Source organism: Ambystoma mexicanum, chromosome 8 (assembly GCF_040938575.1).
Source record: "Ambystoma mexicanum isolate Mex_15411 chromosome 8, UKY_AmexF1_1, whole genome shotgun sequence".
Classification (NCBI taxonomy): Eukaryota; Metazoa; Chordata; class Amphibia; order Caudata; family Ambystomatidae; genus Ambystoma; species Ambystoma mexicanum.
The window spans coordinates 1,353,766,015-1,353,786,918 of NC_090929.1; positions in this window are offsets into that span (position 1 = coordinate 1,353,766,015).

The window sequence follows — 20,904 nt, forward strand, 5'->3', positions numbered from 1 at the left end:
GACTCTGTCCCTTCCCCCTGACTGGCTGTTGGGTGGAAGTTCCATATATGGTAGTGTGGGGAAGTGCTGACCAGACTGGCTGGAGCCTTCCCAACGACCGTATATTGTGAGTACGCCTGTGGGGGGGGGACCTGGGTGAATGGAGTGTGTGATGAATATGCATTCTGTGTTGTGGGTGTCTAGTATCTGGTGTTTGACACAATGACTGAGACAGCCCTGCCTGAAACCGATATGAATGCAGTGTGGAGTGTTGAATGGCTGTGTACTTGTCCCAATACACATAACTTGTTGTGAGTGTCTGGAGAGAAGTGAATGGCCTGAATGCATTGTGTGCCTGATAGGCTGCCTGCCTGCATAAATGCCCTTCGCCGTGATTGGATGCTTGAGTATGACCCAGCGGAATGAATGGTAGATCAACAATATATCTGGGGACCTCTCACTGCTAGGAATCGTGTTCAGAAGATGAAGTCCACTACGACGAGTAACTGGAGTGAAGCTTGACCTTGAGGCCCTGCTGGACGAGAAGAATTGCTGTTGCTCTCCTTCAGAATCTGATAGCTGCTGTGTCTCCAAGGACTGACCCAGAGAGGATCTGGTAAGGCGCCCTCTTCCCGAGTTACGAGGGACCATCGTGCACCAGCTGATCTTTGCCAAAGCTTCCTGGTAGACAGACCTTCGACAGGCTGCCGTCATGAGACGGGGACTGCTGCGGAATCCGAAGGAGAAGCGCCCGGTCTGTTGTCCGCCACTGTCGACGACCGCCGTCGCCGACCGGAGCCGCTGTGCTCCCCTTTGCCTAAGAACTTTCAAATCCTAGGACGCTTTCGCCTGCATCGTCGCCGCTGCATCCTGTTGGAGAAGGCCTGACCATCGACGCGCCAAGGAGCATCCGCCATTGGGGTTCCCCAATGGGCCTCATTCCGAGTTTGGCGCAAAGGGATTCCGGGCACCGGTAAGGACACCGGTGCCGGTAATCCCTTTGCGCCCTATTCCGAGTTCCCTTAGCGGGTCCCACACTTAACGCCTGGTTTTATCTTTAGAGCAAATAACGGTACCGCAATTTGCGGTACCACTATTAGCACCTTCCTATTGAGCCCTATGGGGGCTGAAATGGGAATGGGGAATGGCTTTTTCAATGGGGATTTATCTGTCCTGCAAAGGTCGGAATAGACCGGTAAGTCCCCATTGAACGAGGGCGGACACGATACCGGTATTGGAGGTAGTTATGGCGCTAATAGCCCCATGATTACCTCAAAACTAAGAATGAGGCCCGATGACTTAATTGGAGTTGTAAACCCACTACTGGTATAACATAAATGCCTTCAGCCACTTGATTTGTAAGCACGCTAAGTGTCCTTCACTGAAGTCCTGTTAAAAACAAGGATTGGTAAAGCAAACAGTTTTGCCTTGGTATAAGTATTAAGCATTTGCCAGGCACTGCTATTAGACGCCCAGGTACTCCCAACATTTTGCACCTGCTACAATCAATGGCCAGTTGCCACCACTATGGCTGTGCCTGGCAAGTGCCCTTTTCATGCCTACAGAAAAGCCCATCTGTTGGCTTTGCCAATGCCAGAGGGTGTGTGCTCCTGATTAACAGATTGCTGTGCAGTGCTGATTACAATAGCATTGCCCTCAGACACATGATTGTTCTGCTGCTGCTTTCATCAACACCTGATCTGACCAGGCACATGCCAGATAAAGGACAGGTACAAGGAAGAGCAACACAGAACGGCTCATGTTAAGCATGCGGCAGTGATCCATTTCTGAAACAATGATGTGGTGGTGAAAATGTAAAATACATATTCTGGACTGTCATAATCGGGTTATGGACACAGAAGCACATTTATAGGAGTAGAAACCAGTCCGCAACCAACATGGGGGAAAGGGCCATTGTATAGCTATGTAAGTATCCTGTGTGACATAGATACTGGCATATGCAGGAATGCAGAGCTGTGCAGCTTCTCACTGGTTATCTCACTACAAGCAGATCATCTTTATCAGGGGTTCATTTGCTCATGATCATTGGCTGCACACTATCATCATGAGCACTGTGCACCTCATTTCTCTCGGTCAAAGTTTGAGGCACAGCTCTACACATCTATTGCTAGTACTAGAACTACTAGTACTTCATCACATGCCTATGCACCACTTTAACTAGATCATGCAGGTGCAAATTGGTGGTACAGACATGTGTGGAAACATGTAGAACCACCTTTGTATTTTGCAAGTCTTACCATTAAAAGGAAGCCGTTTTTTCATGTAAGATGTGTTTACATTATTCTGTCCTGCAGCAGAGGTCCTCCTTGTGCCACTGGTCTGACCATTTAACCCGAGTGGTGCAGGTGGCAAAAACGGTGAGGCACAGGCATACCTGGTACTCGATACTTTTCTTTTACGTATTGTATCATTTTCTGGTGTGAAATAGGCATGTGTGCAAGTTATCTGGAGCCCAGTGACTAGCCAAGGAAGTTGCAACTCTGGGTGGGCTCTAACAGCGTGTATATTGCTCTTCCCTAATCTCGCTCTCACTTCACTCCCCTCCGCTTGCCCACTTCTGCAGTATCAGGTCCAACTAAGCGAGTAACCTAAGGACAGTTAGTGATAAAGTATACATTGGTGTATACATTACACACTAATGAGCTCTGATTTAGATTTTGTGAACAGTTTGTGATTTAGTCTATGCATGTGCAGAATTTGTAACAGCTATGCATGAACAAATTACTACCTTTTCCAGTTTCATTTAGAGCTGTTATAGTGTCATTATTGTTCTTTACATCAAATTAGGTGGTCATCTTAAGAAATAGTTTTTGCCAGAAGCTTTCCACCCTAAATAAAGTCAATCATGATGATAGTTCAAAAACATAAAGTTTGAGAAAAATGTTGTGAAACTGAAAGTTCCAAAATTCTCGTTATAATATGCTTTGCATTGCGTTATCTGTAAGTAAAAAAATGTAAATGTATTCTCTTAGTGGCTCCCTCCCCCTTCCCTCTTACTCTCCTCTTTCTCACCCATACCTCTGAATGAGATCTCTAGACAAGTCCTCTCTATGAAAGTCTCCTCCTAACAGGTGCTCCCCTGCTCCACCAGAACTATCAAGGACAACATTGCATCCATTGCTCCAGCCTTGGCTGGTTTCTGCAATCACTACTTTGCCACTGACTCCTTCCCACTACTCCTCAAGCACTCGCTTGTGCACCCTCTCCTCAAAAAGCCTTCTGCCAACTCCTCCTGCCCAGCTAACTACCGCCCTATCTCCATTACCTACTTCCTGGGCAAACTATTTGAGAAGCTGGTCAGCACTCTGAATCTGTTGGTTATCTCCACAACCACTGGTCTGACTTTAGAGCAGCCAGAGGCATGAAAATTGCACTCCTGAACACCTGTGAAGACTTTTTGTCAAATCTCAAATCCAATTCTCCTTTTGTTCTCATCCTTCTTCCTCTGCCTTTGATACAGTCAATCATGTCACCCTTATAAATCGTCTCCATCCTGGCACTGCACTGGTTGACTTCCTTTGTTTCTGACCAACCGTCCCAGGTTTAACTGGGCTCTTTTCTCTCTCCATCACACCTTGAAACACAATTTTCTGCACAGGCACATTATATTTACACAATACATAAAATCAAATAAAATAGTGTTTTTTTTGCATTGATTACATTCTTTAAAGTGCTTTTATTTCTGCTGCCACCAAACCTTTGCCAGTCCTGTTTGCTTTCTTATTCCTAAATTCTTCACTCTGTAGTCATGTAATGTTATGTTATGTTCTGTTGACTTATGCTGTGCACCACTACCACCACAGAGTCAGTTTCCATGCACTCATGTGGCTCTGCAAGAAAGTGGACGAGGTGGGTTAGTGAGGGTAGGTGATAGGAGAAGTCCACAAACAGGAGCAACTGGTGACTATGTTTGTTGGATTGCAGATGGGTTGATTGTGGGCACTGGCTTGTTGTATCCATAACGGTGAGGCCCAAGGCCTGTGTTTTGTAGTGTATGTGATTGTCTGTTTATGGTGGGTGTGTGTTTTTGTGTGTTGTGGGTTGATTAACTGGTAGTTAAGGTTGTGGTTGTGCACACTGGCTTGTTGTATCCTTAGGAGAAAGGTCCAGTGTCTGTTTTTTGTTGTTGTATGCAAGTGTTACTTATGTTGATTGTGTGTGTGTAGTTTGGCTAGTGCATTGTGCATGTATAGTTTTTGGGAGGTATGTAGGAGGGGAGCAGGAGTGGGGTGGTTGGGACATTTGGAAGTCTCAAAGTTCTTTTAGGTGACAAATCTTCCCAATTCTATCTAAAAGCGACACATGGGTAATCTCCACAGATCTCTTTAATTGCGACGCCTGGCTACTGTACACAAATCTACCTGTCACATCCTAACACATCCCTGTCTCATCTATTTCTGAAGCACCTGATGCTCTTGCCCCTGTCATGAGGATCCATTTGAAGTCCAAAGCCAAGTACAATTCCTGGTATGACTCTGACCTAGCTACTCTTAAACGTAAGTATAGGGTGGGTGAGAGGAAATGGAGGGCTTCTTGGTCATCCTCTGACAAACTGGCCTGCCGCATGCTCCGAAGGCAATACCGACCATCACCCCTCACCAAGAAGAGGGCCCACATTCAAGCCTGTGTCTCTGCGGCATCTAAAAACTCGAACAAACGTTTTAAAATCTGCAAGGAGCTGGCCAACCCTGCTGCAGTCTCTACCCCTCCTGTTGCCTCCCAGGCTCTTTGCAATGCTCTTGCCTGTCTCTTTAGCTCAAAAACCCAGGACAAACTGTCCACCCTCTCCTCCACTCCCCCTCCTCTTCTCTCTCCTTCTATGCATGCTGACCCCCCTACAGCCACTCCCCACCCTTTTTCTCCTCCTTTCCTCTTTTCTCCCCAGACAAGGTTGCTAGACAAGTCTGATCTATGAAAGCCCTATCAAAACAGTTTCATCCCTGTTCTTCTAAAACCATAAATTACAACATTGATACCCTCACTCCAGCCCTTGTGGATTTCTGCAACCTCTCCTTTGCCTCAAGAACCTTCCCCTCCCCTCTGAAGCGCTCCCTTGTGCATCCACTTCTCAAGAAACCCACAGCTGATCTGTCTTGTCTGGCTAATTACTGCCCAATTTCCAAACTTCTGGAACAACTGGCCATCTCTCCGCTGAACCTTTGTCGGCTGTCTCCACGATCATCGTCTTGCCTTAGAGCTGCCAGAAGCACGGAAACTGCTATCCTGAACATCCGGGATGATCTGCTCCCCAACCTGAACTCTAACATTCCCTCTGTCCTCATCCTACTTGATCTCTCTTCTGCCTTCGACACGGTCAACCATACCATCCTGCTCAACCGTCTTTGTGACAACCTGGGCATCACAGATCAGGCTCTGGCCTGTCTGACTTCTTTCCTCTCTGTTCGACCCTCCCAGATCCAAATTGGCTCCTTCCTATCATCTATCTCTCTTTCTACCTGTGGTATTCCCCATGGGTCTACCCTCTTGCTATGGCTTTTCAACCAATACCTAGCTACTCTTGCCCACTGCTTTGCCATTTTCTGCTCCAATTTCCAGTGCTATGCTGACGACACTCAACTCAATTTCAGGCTTCCCTCGGACACCTCCTCTCCATCTCTCATCTCTGATTGCCTAACTGCCATTCAAGATTGGTGTGCCGCCAATGATTTTTTCCTGAATGCCAGAAAGATGGAGATCATTCTCATTGACACACCTTCACCCTCCTTTCCCCTCACTCTCTGGCCGGCCATCCTTCACCCTCTTCCTACCCCCACCTGCGAGGCCAAGAACCTTGGTTTCATCTTTGACTCCACACTCCCCTTCTCTGCACACATCTCTGATGTCTCGAAAAAGTCAAACTTCCTACTGCACCTCCTCAGAGGTACTCTGACTTTCCTCTCCTTCCCACAGAAACTCACTGTCTCCCAAGACATTGTTCTCTCTAGGTTGGACTATTGTAACAGCTTCTTTCTAAATCTACCTGCCTCTACTCTCCACCCTGTGCAACTAATCCAGAACATGACTGTGCAACTTGTACTTGGCCTCAAGCCTTGGGATCGTATCTCCCCACCCCTGGAAATCTCTCCATTAGCTCCTAGTGGATGAAAGGATTAAATTGAAAACCCTATGCATTGTCCACAAGGCTTTCTGGGGCATGGGTGCAAAATACCTTCAGCTATCACTCTGCAAATGCCTCCCCTCTCAAGCTCTTTGCTCCTCTAACTCCCTCAGGGTCAGTTGTTTTTAAAAGAAACAAGCTGGGGATAGATTTCTGTTCTCTCCTGTGGCCTCCCTCTGGAACAGCTGCCCTGCCACTCTGAAACTTGATGAGAACCATCTCTGGTTCCGGAAGCACCTGAAGACCTACCTCTTTGCTTCTGCCTCCGCCCCTCCTCCCCCTGGCTCATTCTGTTCTCTCTCAGCACTGTGCACCTGGCCTACCCTCTGTCTTCCGTGCCCAGGTACTTGTTCACCCTGCCACACACTTGTGCTGCATACTGGCCACCCCTTGCACTGGGGTCAGTATCTGTACCCATACAATCCCCCTTTCTTTTTCTCTCTTCCTGCACTTATCAGACATACCCTGGCTGCCACCTTAAACCCAGCACTGGCCACTTGCGGGCTGAACTACCACTGTTTGTTGCCTTTATTATTTATTTATTTTTATTATTTATCTGTTTTTCCTTTGCTCTGCACTCTTTACCCCCCTTCCATGCACTTTTCCCCTTCCCGGTCCCATTCACCTGCGCATTCTCAATGTCACTGGGCCTAGTAAGATTGTTGTTTTTGTTCTCCCTTGTTCCCCTACCTTGCCTTGTCATGCTCTGAAACACTTGTCTACGAGTGCAATACAAATAAAATATCAATATCAATGAATGTGATGCATGGCTAATCTTCACAATTCTATCCAAAAGTGACAGATGCCTAATATGCACAGATCTATCTAAGTGTGACGGCTGGCCAATGTACACACATCTAAGTGTGACACATGGATAATTTTTGCAATTCTATCTATATGTGACGCATGGCTAATCTTCACAGATCTATCTAAGTTTGACACCTAGATAATGTACACAAATCTCCCTAAACTTGACACATGGCTAATTTTGACAATTCTATCTAGTGATAAACCTGGCTAGTCTTCACAATATTGTTTAATGTGATGCCTGGCTAACCTTCACAGTTCACTCTAAAAGTGATGCATGGCTAATCTTCACAGATCTATCTAAATGTGACCCCTGGCTAATGCACACAATTCTAAGTGTGACGCATGGTTAATCTTCACAGTTTTATATAGTGATACACATGGCTAGTCCTTACAATTCCATCTAAAAGTAACGCCAAGCTAATCTTCACAGATCTATCTAAGTATGACACCTGGCTAATATACACAATTCTATCTCAGTGTGACACAGGCTCATACCAGCCTATAGGGCAATGCTCGGACCAATAAACTTAAAATGCGAGTGTGGGCCAGTTTTTGGGTCAAAGAGGGACACATTTTTTACTAATGTGGGCCAGTTTGATGAGTTACTTTGCTATGCGGCTAATAGTTTTGACCAGTCATGCTGAATAAATATTTATTAAAAAGCACAATCTTCATCACATATTTTCAAAAACTCCCCCTTGGGTACTATTCAAACAGTGTGTCACAAAAGGAATGAATTGGCATTTGCAACTGTTGACCACTTTTTCATTGGTGCCTGAGACTATTTGATGCCCCTGTTCGATCCTGGTGTGACGCAAGGCTAATTTTCAAAAATCTATCTCATGTGATGCCTGCTATTGTTCCCAATATGTCTATTGTAACATGTTTCCTGCTGCCAGTATACATCTAAGTACAACACATCTCCTGCCACCAAAATACATCTTGGTGCAACGCATTTCCTTTCCTGCAAAATACAGCTTAAATCCTACATGACTTCATCCCCATAGCATACATTTGTGAGCAACACATTTCATTCCACAATTCAGTGCAATGACTAACTACGAAGTGCACCACAGTTCACAATGATAGTAGTGTGAGAATGGCCAGGTTTTATGAAGCACAGTTATGGCTGTGCTACTCACCTGTATCACCTTACGATGGCTAGTTATAGGGCGTGGTAACGTTCAACACAAGCTAACTGTGGGGTGGAACACAAAAGCTAATTATAGGGCAGTGCACAGTTTTATCTCAGAGCACAGCAAGGGAATATAACTAGCCTATACCAACAGTTCAGATGAGAAACATGACTACCTCATGTAATTAAGCTCAGTCCAGAGTATAGCTATCTTACACACTTAGGCTGTATGCCAAATATGGGTACCTTATACAATTAGGCTATTTGTTAATAGGTAATAAATGTGGTGGAGTTTTAATGGAGTACAGTAATGTACTCCCCACCCCCACCACACTTACCTTATCAGTTGCTGTAGGCTGTCTGCATCAGGCGACCCAGCTGAACACGGGCAAACATGGAGTAGAGGTGCTTAGACGGGAGCTGTCCTTTTCTTTCTGGCCTATTCCGACTGGTGACCCGGGGAAGGCTGCCCTGGAAGAGCCTCTGAAATGCAGCCATTGCAGTCACATGGGGGCACGGACTGATGAGAACCAAATGGATGGGCAGGGGAGAAGTGGGGAGGGAGAGACAGAGGATAGATGAAGGTGAATGGGAGAAGGCAGAGGGAAGCAGGGAGAGATGACCACTGGGACTGAGACTAAAATACACCTGACTGCCTGAACCAATTTCTAAGGGGTTAGGTGGAGGAAGGAAAAAAGCCATTAACAAACAAAAGACTACAGAAAAAAGTCAAGATATTATAGAAGAAGACCAGCTTGAAAAAATGGTTGGGAGTCAAAGGAAAAAAACAAATAAATATGTCAGAAAACTAACAACTAGCTCAATAAATTATTGCAAAATACACACAAATCCCTCCAAAAGGTACCAAAAACCAAACCAAAAAACAGATTAGAATCAAAGTAATGCCCTCACAAAGCATCGGCCAGGCAGCAAAACTGCTTACCAAGTGGTCTCTGTGCAGGATGGTTACAGATTACATTCAGGAAGAGAGGGTGTTATCTGGGAGAGATGGCCGCCAGGACAGAGGCAAAGAGACACCTGACTGCCTGAACCAATTGCTCAGTGTTTGGATGGGGGAATGAAAAAGCCACAAACAAATTAAGGTCTACAGTCATGAATAACTTTTTAAAATTAAAAAAAAGCGGGATGTTAAGGTGGGACAGTCAGTAAGGCATTTGGAGGCAGGGGCACAATTTATATTTATTATTGCAATTACAAGTTACAGGAATAGGATAGCTGCCAGCAGATAAGTAGAAGTATACAATAAGAAACCTCCACCTGTACAGTCTCTCTCCAAGTCTGCATCCCTTAACTGTAGTGCATAGAAAACTTACCAGACACCTCACTCAACATTCCACACTTAGAACACTCATAGCTTCATGCATGCGGGCAGGGAACACAAAGTAGGTAGAAAGCAAACTAAGACACATCTGCCCCATTAAGGAAACATCAGGAATGCAAGTCCTAAACTGGGATGCTTACAAAAAGGGTGAATACTTAGGGAAAGTGGAACTCCATGCATCCCAACCTTCAAGAAAGCAAACTAACCCAAGGTCCCTCATTTACCTCAAAGGGTGTGTTCCAAACCCATAGCATACATACTTAGATGAACCAACCCCTTCCTTGTCAAGAAGAAGCATGCTTCAACTCAGCATCACACATCCCAAGATAGGATTCCTCATGAGCAAAATGGTAGCACTACCCATGACACTCAAGGATCAAATGCTCCAAACAACTGGTGTATCCCACAATGCACAAGCAAATATGAGTACAGGGCACTGAGGTGGCACTCTAAGACACACCAGGGCCCAAGGGATACCTCATTAAACCAACAGTTCATTCCAAATGTGTCTACAAGCAACTATACTTCACTGCCAAGTAACCTTAACAAAAAACTGTAAACCCAAACAAAGACACAGTTGGACCCACCAATGACTTCATTGAAGGTACATTAATGTGATACATTGCCATCTGGCAAGGGTGTGAAAGCCCTGGGTTTGTTTAATTTGTATTAAATGATGCCAGTAATTCCATCTCGGAAAGGGCAACCTGCTAATCAGATTCCTTTTTCAAAAACTCCATGCCGGAAGCATGGTGTGTATCTGTGTCTTACTGCATCAGTATCCTGATTTGCAGCATCTGCTCTACCAGTGGCACAGAGCAGGTTCAGAGGTCACATTTGCCCATTTGACAGGCGCAGTGACAGCCAAGTCTCTGCAGCTTGGGGGCTGAATTTTTTATGTGCACCCCCATACCAAAACTATGATGATCACAAATAGTCTGTGATGGTGACAGGCTAAACTCGAAGAATACAGCTATACGTGACTTAAGACGTAGTGCATGGCACTACTTATGATAATTGCAGCCACATTCAATTTGATATCACAAGTTTGTCAACTCTTGTGAGTCAAGCTCAGCTGTGAAAGGTGATATGTAGTCGGGCAAGATTGGTTGAGCCTCCGTAATGACAGGACAGGAACCTGAATGGCCATGCCTCTTCTTTGATCTCTTTATGCCATGAAGGGCCATACACCATGCAACTGCTTTGGGCCCAGGTATCATAGGAGCACACCCATTTATAAGGAGTAGCCTCACATCAGGATGCTGCATTTCTAAAACATTTCATCTTAGTGAGAAGGAAGGGGGAGGTGTTGCATTAGTCAGGAGCAATTTGTTCAGTGGACAGAGATTTCCACAATTTTTTTTCTCTATTCCTCTCTCTCTTATTTCTGCTCCCTCCACTTCCTCTAGAGCAACACACTTTGAGTGTGATGGCAGAAGGGCTTTCAAGAACAGGCATTGGCCTTCGAAAGATATGAAGTCTCTCAGCATTGTTCTATAGTCTGATAAGGCTGGAACAGTCCATGCATGTATCCAAAATAATGATAGCTAAAGATATATGAGGTCTTTAATTGGCTGAAGGTCACATGCTAGATGCAGGATCATATTTGGATTACCCTTTGGCTGAATGAGCATAGATTTAAAAAACAAAAATTCTGAAGCTCCATGGGAGGTTAAATTATTGAAGCCCCAAATTTAAACCCTGTACAGTGCCGCTTGTACAGCCCGCAGCCTATATAAATGCAGAACTGGGGACAATGCACCCCCACCATGTGACAATGGGAACTTTCTTATTTAGATTTGCTTTCGACACATGCTCCGTCCAAAGACCATTCTCAAGAAACCAGATACCCAGGTAGTCATAGGCAGACACCTGTTCCAGTTTTTCCCCTTGACTTCCATATTGATGGTAGATCTCCTGGACAATCTGTGCCTGAAGATCAGCATTTTTTTTAGCAAGGTTTATTTCCAGGCACAGTTTCCCACAATGCTTTACAAATGGTGTCATGGCATGCTTGGCTCCCATTGCACTGGTTGCGAGCAGCACAACATTGTCCGCAAACAACAATCCTGTATAGTGCATACTGGATAGGGTGTACTACCTATCGTGGTAGCATCCAGACTGTTGTCCACAAACTCTTCTATTAATCCATTATTGTAAAGACGAAAGAGGTGTGGAGCCAGAACACACCGCTGTCTCATGTTTCGTCGGTCGCACCACAAATAACTCTGTTCATTCGCTGCCCTTACCCCAGCACACAGCAGCCTTGCTGTCTCAGTATAGAGCTTGAATTATGCACAGGAGAGCTGCTGGAATATTGTAGGCAGCTAGCACCAACTAGAGCTTATTTTGTAAGATAGAGTCAAAGGCTTTGTTGCGGTCCAAAAGATTGCATAAAGCTTGGTGTTACTGAGGAGTGTGTACTTTTTAAGAAGGAGATCTAACCAGAAACATTGCTCCACCGTGCCCATACCATCTTGCAAACCAGCTTGTAGTCGCCTCAAAATGCACTCCGAAGTGAGACATTTTTTCAGGTGTTCAAGGATAACTTTTGCGTACATTTTCCCTGCCCCATCTAGGAGGAAGATGGGTTGACAACTCCCCTGCATCTCCCTCCACCCATTTTTAAATATGGGTACTATGACAGCCTCCTGCCACATTTCTGGTGCTGTGCCCGATTCAATAACAACATTGAACACCCTAGAGAGTACTGGTCCCCAGACAGTTGGATCATCTTTGCATAGGTCAGTACTTATGCAATCTGGTCCAGGGGCTTTCACAATTTTCATAGCTCCAATTGCATTTGTCACCTCATGCTACACACGCTGAATCCCATATCTGAAAGATTTGTGCTGGAAGGTTCCTGGCACATAACAGTATTGCTCTCTTCAGCCCTATATAAGATGGGAAAATCACTGCACCAGGTGTCAGGGCAATACTGCACAGATGTTCGCCTGAAGAATTGGAGACATCATCGGCCATAAGTTTCCAAAAGGTACTAGAGTCATTATTCCTACATGCTGGTGTTAGGGCTTCCCACATTTCTTAACATATGTTTTTTTTTTTTTCTTGTCCTTTATAGTCGATTTGTAGACTGCTCTCAAGATTTCCAAGTGGCTTGTGTCTACTACCAGGTTCTCCCTAAGGCATGAAATGAGGGCTACTTTGCACTTTCTGAGGTCCTTGTCGAACCAATTCTGCCTACATTTCTGCTTTTGTTTGATGGCTCGGTTGGGTTTAGTAAGCAGAAGAAAAAAACGTTGCTTTCAGGCCGTACATTCTTCTAGGATTGAATCAACATTGTTCCGAGGGCCGCATATCCGGGAAATATGCCCTTCGACTACCTGGTAGAGTTCTGGTTTCTTATTAGATTTTGCAATCCTTGACCTCCTCACCACCCGACTTAGTTGACTATGGATGCCAATATCCAATGCTCTCTTTATTTATAGCGATGCATGGAAAAACCTTTTTATTTGTTCATTTTAGTGATTTGGTTAAAAAGATGTACACCATAAAAATACAGGTAAATGAAAATCAGTATTATAAAAGTATAATTTGAAGAAATACATAAGGAAATCACGAAACATAAATACAATAAGTAAAATATGAAAACAATATTGATGAAATCCTTTTCATCTAATATTCAAAAATCAACAGGGTGACTCCTTTTTAAATTTTCTCCTTTCCAGTACTTACCAAATATGAAAGTCTGAAGCATTTAAGATGGACATTTCCCCAGCAAATATCATCTGCCAAAATTGGTCAGTTTGCATGTACCAACTTGTTATAACTTTTTTATATTAAGTAAGTTTGCAGCGCAACATAGGAAGTACAAAGGTGGCTGGTGATTTCCAAGTCTGCAAATTCTCTATGACGCAGACTTTTTTTTCTAGCTCCTAACATTAGTATGAAGTTGTTCAAAACATAGGGCCTCATTAGGACCCCTGCGGGAGCCGTGCCGGTAAAAACAGCAAGACTGTCGCCGGAATTGTGTGTTTTTCCGGTGCCTGGCTATGGGGAATTACTGGGGCCTGTGCAGCCCTTGCAGTCCTGGAATCCAGGCGCCAGAAAAAGTAACTTCCCATTCCCATCAAGTCCCAAAGGACTCAATTGGAATGGGGAGGATTGAAGCACAGGCACCCTGTGCAACAGTGCCGGTGCTTCCATCAAAGTATGCAGGCAGGTGCCGTTCCACCCGCCAGTTGAGACCTGGCAGTGTGGTGCGGCACACACCCACAGAACTCGGAGTGTGTCGGTCCAATAACAATGGTGCCTGGTATCTTACCACCACTGTTGTTAATGGACCGGCACACTCGTAATGAGTCCCATAGTCTTGTCATAAAATACCTAATTTTTGAGTTGCTAGTTGTAATAACAAATTTGAAAGGATGATTTATAGGAACACTTTGCAAAACATAGTCTGTGTATGATTTCTTATATAATGTACTAAAAATATTACTTTGGTCCCAAATAGCAGACTTGATATTCAGCTCTTTACAAGTTTATTGGGTAGCTCAAATTAAAAACTATTTTGGCATAAAATCACCTTATGTCTTTATATCAAAGATACCACTTTCCATATAGCTTTTAGAAATTGTATTAAAATTTGAAAGCAGCTATAAAGAATCCTTCTTCTCCTGTAAGGTTTTTAGATAAAATAAACCACAGGTGGTTTTCCATCTAGTTAATAATGACGTCAAGCCCAATTCTAAACAAATGGCCTCAGACAGGATGGATCCTTGAATACCAAAAACTGTGCAACACAATTTTCCCTCCATAACATTTAACCATCACACTTCATTACTTTGAAGGGCCTCATGGAAAATCTGTTCAAACTATGTGTACATGTTCTCTTAATCAATGCGTTCTACTGTCACATAGCACAGGGAATGTCAAAGATCCTGCAGGGTTCCTGCAAATGTTTGGAATATTTTTACTCAGGGGTTGGAACACCATACTGGCACAGACATTTCCCATTACAAAGGACATGCATTTTTCAAAACCCTGGGATTAGGTTATTTTTACAAACTGTGGTTTATTTTCTTGCATCTGCAAAAACCAGGTGCAGTCCATGAAATTCTGTAAAAGGGTAATGGTTTCAATGGTGAAGATCACGTTTGATCTCTGCCAAACATATGTGGGCAGTACTTTCCTCAGGATCAATACTTTTTTTGAAGAAGGGCACAGCCATTCCTGGCAAATCCCCGATTTCTGCACTCTTGCATTAATTCCTTGATTTATGTCCACAGTTTTGAGAAGAATCAGAATTGTGGGAAAGAAGCTGACTGTACACAGATGCAGTGGGTTTGCAGTGTAGCACTCGGGGAAAAATTGAACAACCATTTACAACTAGGCTTTCTGTATTTCAGTTAAATCCAATAAACCCAGTAAAAACTCCAGTGGGAGAAACAGTGCCTACTCGGTTTAAACTGAAAAACACTGTTTCAACCGCCAACCAGTGGTGCCTTAGTGTGAGCAAGGGTGGGCGAAAGTTAGGGGGGATGAAGAGTTGGCTGCAGAGGGGGCTTGGCATACAATAGTAGAACCTGTATGCTTTTTCCCATTGTTTCCTCTCATGTCCCCTGGCCTTATTAAAATCACTGCACACTGTACTGTGTTGTATTAAATTTTAGGAAGATTTTTAAAGCGCTAGCTAGGGCCAGAAGGCATCTAGGCCTTGTGGAACACAGATAGAAGTGGGGGTACTGAACAGAGAGCTTGAGAATCTAAAAAAAGATACATTTTCAATTCTATATGACATAGTTTTCTTTGAAGACAGTATATATATGTATACTTAATGATACATCTTTGTTAATGGGACATTATAGTTAGGTTGCACTAATAAAAACATATGACATTCAGTGAAAAAACATTGTTAAAGGGGTGTTTTGGTTACAAGCAAAACCGAAAAACTCTTGAAATTCACCAATTATGTTAAGATAAGCAACCATGACTTGCGCCACAACCGTGCACTGCTAAGACTAACACCTAGGACATCAAAGATGACATCATAAATGTCATTGATGTTATGACATTATAATTATGTTAAAAATCATGTTATTAGAAAAGTTGATTATCACTGTCTTTCGTGTACCTGTCCTCTTGCTCCCAAACATCACCCAAATTAAATTCACAAAATATAAATAAAGATGCTTTGATGAAACTTCATTCCCTCCCTATCCTGATGATCATTGTATAGAAATTCCAAATTTTCCCATCTATGTTTCCCATTCCAATACCCCATCACTTTCATAATATCTATAAATATTGTGTAGATTGTTCTTACATCATTTTAAAAAAAGAATCCAATTAATAGTCCACAGACTATCAGGGTGTCCGGGCTGTCCGTTTATGGAATCGTGTGTCTGTGGACATTGTGCCGTGTCCTGACATGTCCATTCTCACTTGACGCACTTTTAATTAGTCCGGAGACAGCGTGCCAGTTTGTAGACACCCACATGCATGCGCCCGGAATCTCCCATCCGAGGGGTGTCAGTGGACAGCCATTCCTCTCCGCGGATGTCCAGGGACATCATCATGTGACCACATTTTTTAACATTTTTAAACAGCATTTTCCATGTTTCATTCCATATACATAAAAAAAACTTCCAAGAAACAAAGTGTATCCACTAAGTTAAGAAAGGCGCATCTCAGTTTGCCCCAATTTGGTTGCTAATATTCAGTCACTGATTTATGATATGGAAGTAATAGAGTTCCAATAAATTCTTTTGGCAGGAATTGTTTAATTCACATTCCTATATCGTTTGCCGCCAATGGAAGTTTAATTTTTATACATCACACAATGAGTTCTCATCTCAAATTGCCCATAATACTTTGGTGCCAATGCATTTCGGATACAATCCTTCTTCAGGGCGGTATTATAGCAAAAAGCATAAAAATTAGTTTAACTAGTAACAGTATATGTATATACAAATATAGTAATCATAACAAATATAACAATTATTGCAGACATTTGTAGAGAGTTATTTCGAAAATCACATACCCATCCACGAGTCATGTTCATTTGGAGAGGAAATAAGCAAAAATAAAACAAAACGGTATGTCAATTAGTTGACTAAAGTAGAAAGACATTCTATCATTTTCTTTTAGCTCTATATATTTGTCATACCTCGGTCAAGCCGATCTCTGAACTCGAGTCGTTGTACGTATACACAATCAGATCTATAAGCAAATTAAACAACAATTTTGAGTCATCCTCAATCTCTTTCGTGGGTATGTTAATCCTAATCGGTACTGCTGTACTTACTCAGCTCCTGCCGTGCACAACGTGTAGCTGCAGACTGAGCCGCTTGGAACGCGCTCGTGTAAGTTTACCTTTCGTTTTAAAGGTCACCATGGAGACGGTACGAGGCGTCGTGGACCGACCTGGTGCACGTACGCCTCGCGCCCCACCCCCGAGTGTTAGCCCGGGGGCGGGGATGTCTCCATGGTGACCAGCACTCTGTGAGACAGTGCAAGTAGTTAACTGTCTACAGCGTCAATTGGCGCCGTAGCCGTAGTAATTGGAAAATTAGCAGCGTGTGTCAAATTTTTTAAAATTTTTTTGTCGTAGTAGTGTTTATATGCAAGACATAAGGTCCGCATTAACAATTGAACATATGGAAGAGATAAACAGTCTAGAGCATTTTCGCTCCCGAACATATTTACTGTCGCTACTAAGTCATTAGAGCAATTTGGGGCAAAATAAACAGCGCAATAATACAACTAGGAAATAAATTGTGACAAAAGGATAGCAGATATATGACAGATATTTACATGGCAGGTGTAAATCTTCTTTAGATAAAAAATCGAAGAGTAAAGAAATAATTAAGTTGACCAAAATGCTTTTACAAAAAGCACATAAAGTTTATTTCTTCATTGAGCCCCTTTGGAGAAAGGGAGCTCAGCCGGTCTATCCAAAAGGATTCTCTTTGGTCCATCCTTTTTTGGAAATTCTCGTGGATGTCTCTTTTTGAAACCACCTCTAGGATGACAAAACGGATTTGGACCAAGTTGTGTTTCTTTTCATCCCAATGTCTTGACACTGCTGAGTTTGGATTATGGTTTCTTATGCACGATCTGTGTTCATTCCACCTAATTTTTGCTACTCGCAATGTCTGACCCACATAGTACAGTCCACACGGACATTTGATAGCATAAATCACGTTGGTTGAATCACATGTAGCAAAATTTCTCAGTCTGATTGTCTCTCCTGTGTGTGAATGTTTTATTGTCTCTCCTCTCATCACATAGCTGCAATTACTGCAACTTAAACACGGAAACGTCCCAATTCTTTCTGTAAGCTTCTTTTTAGGTGCTGGTTTAGTTTGAACCAGTCTATCTTTTAGGTTTTGACTCCGTTGGTAAGCAAATGTGGGTACTTCCTTAAATAGATGTTCAACTCTCTGATCGCATAATAAAGTATTCCAATGTTTTTGAATAATGCACTTAATGCGATTACTTTGTCGTGAGTATCTAGACACAAACACTAATGGTGGAACTGATTCCTGTCTGGTTTTTGTCTTCAATAGCTCTTCTCTGTTTTGTGTAGCTACTCGTGATTCTGCTGTGTTTATTTCCTCTTCTGTATATCCTCTTTCCAGGAACTTTTTCCCCATCTCACGGATAGCTAGCTTGTAGTCTTCTGGGTCACTTACCAATCTTTTCACCCTGAGCATCTGGCTGTATGGAAGATTTTTTATGAGGCTCGGTTGATGGAAGCTGAGACGTTGTAATAGATTGTTACGATCCGTGGGTTTTCGAAAGATGGTAGTCTGATATACTAGCTATCCGTGAGATGGGGAAAAAGTTCCTGGAAAGAGGACAAAAACCAGACAAAAAAATATTTTGCCCCAAATTGCTCTAATGACTTAGTAGCGACAGTAAATATGTTCGGGAGCGAAAATGCTCTAGACTGTTTATCTCTTCCATATGTTCAATTGTTAATGCGGACCTTATGTCTTGCATATAAACACTACTACGACAAAAAAATTTTAAAAAATTTGACACACGCTGCTAATTTTCCAATTACTACGGCTACGGCGCCAATTGACGCTGTAGACAGTTAGCTACTTGCACTGTCTCACAGAGTGCTGGTCACCATGGAGACATCCCCGCCCCCGGGCTAACACTCGGGGGTGGGGCGCGAGGCGTACGTGCACCAGGTCGGTCCACGACGCCTCGTACCGTCTCCATGGTGACCTTTAAAACGAAAGGTAAACTTACACGAGCGCGTTCCAAGCGGCTCAGTCTGCAGCTACACGTTGTGCACGGCAGGAGCTGAGTAAGTACAGCAGTACCGATTAGGATTAACATACCCACGAAAGAGATTGAGGATGACTCAAAATTGTTGTTTAATTTGCTTATAGATCTGATTGTGTATACGTACAACGACTCGAGTTCAGAGATCGGCTTGACCGAGGTATGACAAATATATAGAGCTAAAAGAAAATGATAGAATGTCTTTCTACTTTAGTCAACTAATTGACATACCGTTTTGTTTTATTTTTGCTTATTTCCTCTCCAAATGAACATGACTCGTGGATGGGTATGTGATTTTCGAAATAACTCTCTACAAATGTCTGCAATAATTGTTATATTTGTTATAATTACTATATTTGTATATACATATACTGTTACTAGTTAAACTAATTTTTATGCTTTTTGCTATAATACCGCCCTGAAGAAGGATTGTATCCGAAATGCATTGGCACCAAAGTATTATGGGCAATTTGAGATGAGAACTCATTGTGTGATGTATAAAAATTAAACTTCCATTGGCGGCAAACGATATAGGAATGTGAATTAAACAATTCCTGCCAAAAGAATTTATTGGAACTCTATTACTTCCATATCATAAATCAGTGACTGAATATTAGCAACCAAATTGGGGCAAACTGAGATGCGCCTTTCTTAACTTAGTGGATACACTTTGTTTCTTGGAAGTTTTTTTGATCATTTTGGTCCTAGTGCTACAGGACCTCTTTTGAGATTGGCAGCTCCAGGCGAAAATAAACCATACAAACTACTAATTATCATATCTATGATTTCTAAAGGACAAACTGTGAACTACAACATGTAGTGCCCTTCTTATCCTCTTTTTCTTAGATTTCTCATTCCATATACATGTCACACCTTCCAACCTCACTCATTACATCCCTTACACTGTCACCATTCTCCACCTGCTCACACATATCTGTATAGCACAAACATATCTATATACAACACTTCACCTTACATATAAAGTATTCTTCTTTCCCAACCTCTACTATAAAACACAAACACTGTTGCAACAACAATCGACCATTGCATTAACACTCGGCCACAGTTTCCCTATTCTTTAAAAGCACTGCAACACATTACAAATACATTACACCACAAACACAGCACTTCTTTTTTTAAATCAGCAGCACAAAAATAGCCTAGATATGCACCTTTTTTCACACCCATTGTTGTCCTGTTCCTTCTAATGTGCCAAACAGCACTACTCATACTACAATTGTCCTAACAACATAGTCAACAAACTTTATTACACCACACCTAACCCAACTTCATTAACTCTTTTTCCCAACAACTCCTCCTACATTCATAAATAACAACCTTTCATCCTAAAAGTACCACACCATTATCACATATACCCACTAACTTTGTTTTACAATTACAGGAAAGAAGAAGATTGCCAAAGACAGCTACTGAAAGAAGAACACTCTTAACATCCTACAAAGTAACTACATTAATATAGCATAAATATCTCTCTAATTGTAACAATGTACTTTCACTATACAGAAGACTCAGTATTTAAATTCTCAGTTCCTTAGTATTAGCATGAAAGCTCGAGTGTCTTGAATAAGCAAAAATAGCCATCCATTATTGTGAATGGTGATTTATTGTAGTCACAGCCGACACGTGTTTCAATAGGTTGTCCTCAAGGCGAAAACATATTAGGATGAATCCCTATTTAATTTCTTTTCTGACAAAGCGTAACGCCAAAGACCAGAATTCTGGGAAAGATCCTTGTTGGATGGTCAGGAAGTGCATCGGAAATTATGCAGAAGCAGTGTATCATGATTAATTAATTCGGCTGTATAAAGCTGTCCAGTATATTAGGCTGTAATACCTGTGAGTATATGCTGGGGATCAATCCCACTACAGCGACGGCGAACGGCTGCTATCCTGACGCTGCACGGGGGATTGATCCCCAACATTATACTCACAGGTATTACAACCTCATATACTGGACAGCTTTATACAGCCAGATTCATTAATACGTTTTTGCCTTGAGGACGACCTATTGGTCAAAACACTTGTCATGAATTTTTGCAGTCAAGTATCACACATCTCTTAGCAAACATGCGTGTTACAAAGGAATACTGGTTTGAACGTCATGCTGATGTACATTGTATGCTAAGGAACTAGTCAGGAAGTGCATCGGAAATTATGCAGAAGCAGTGTATCATGATTAATTAATCCGGCTGTATAAAAGCTGTCCAGTATATGAGG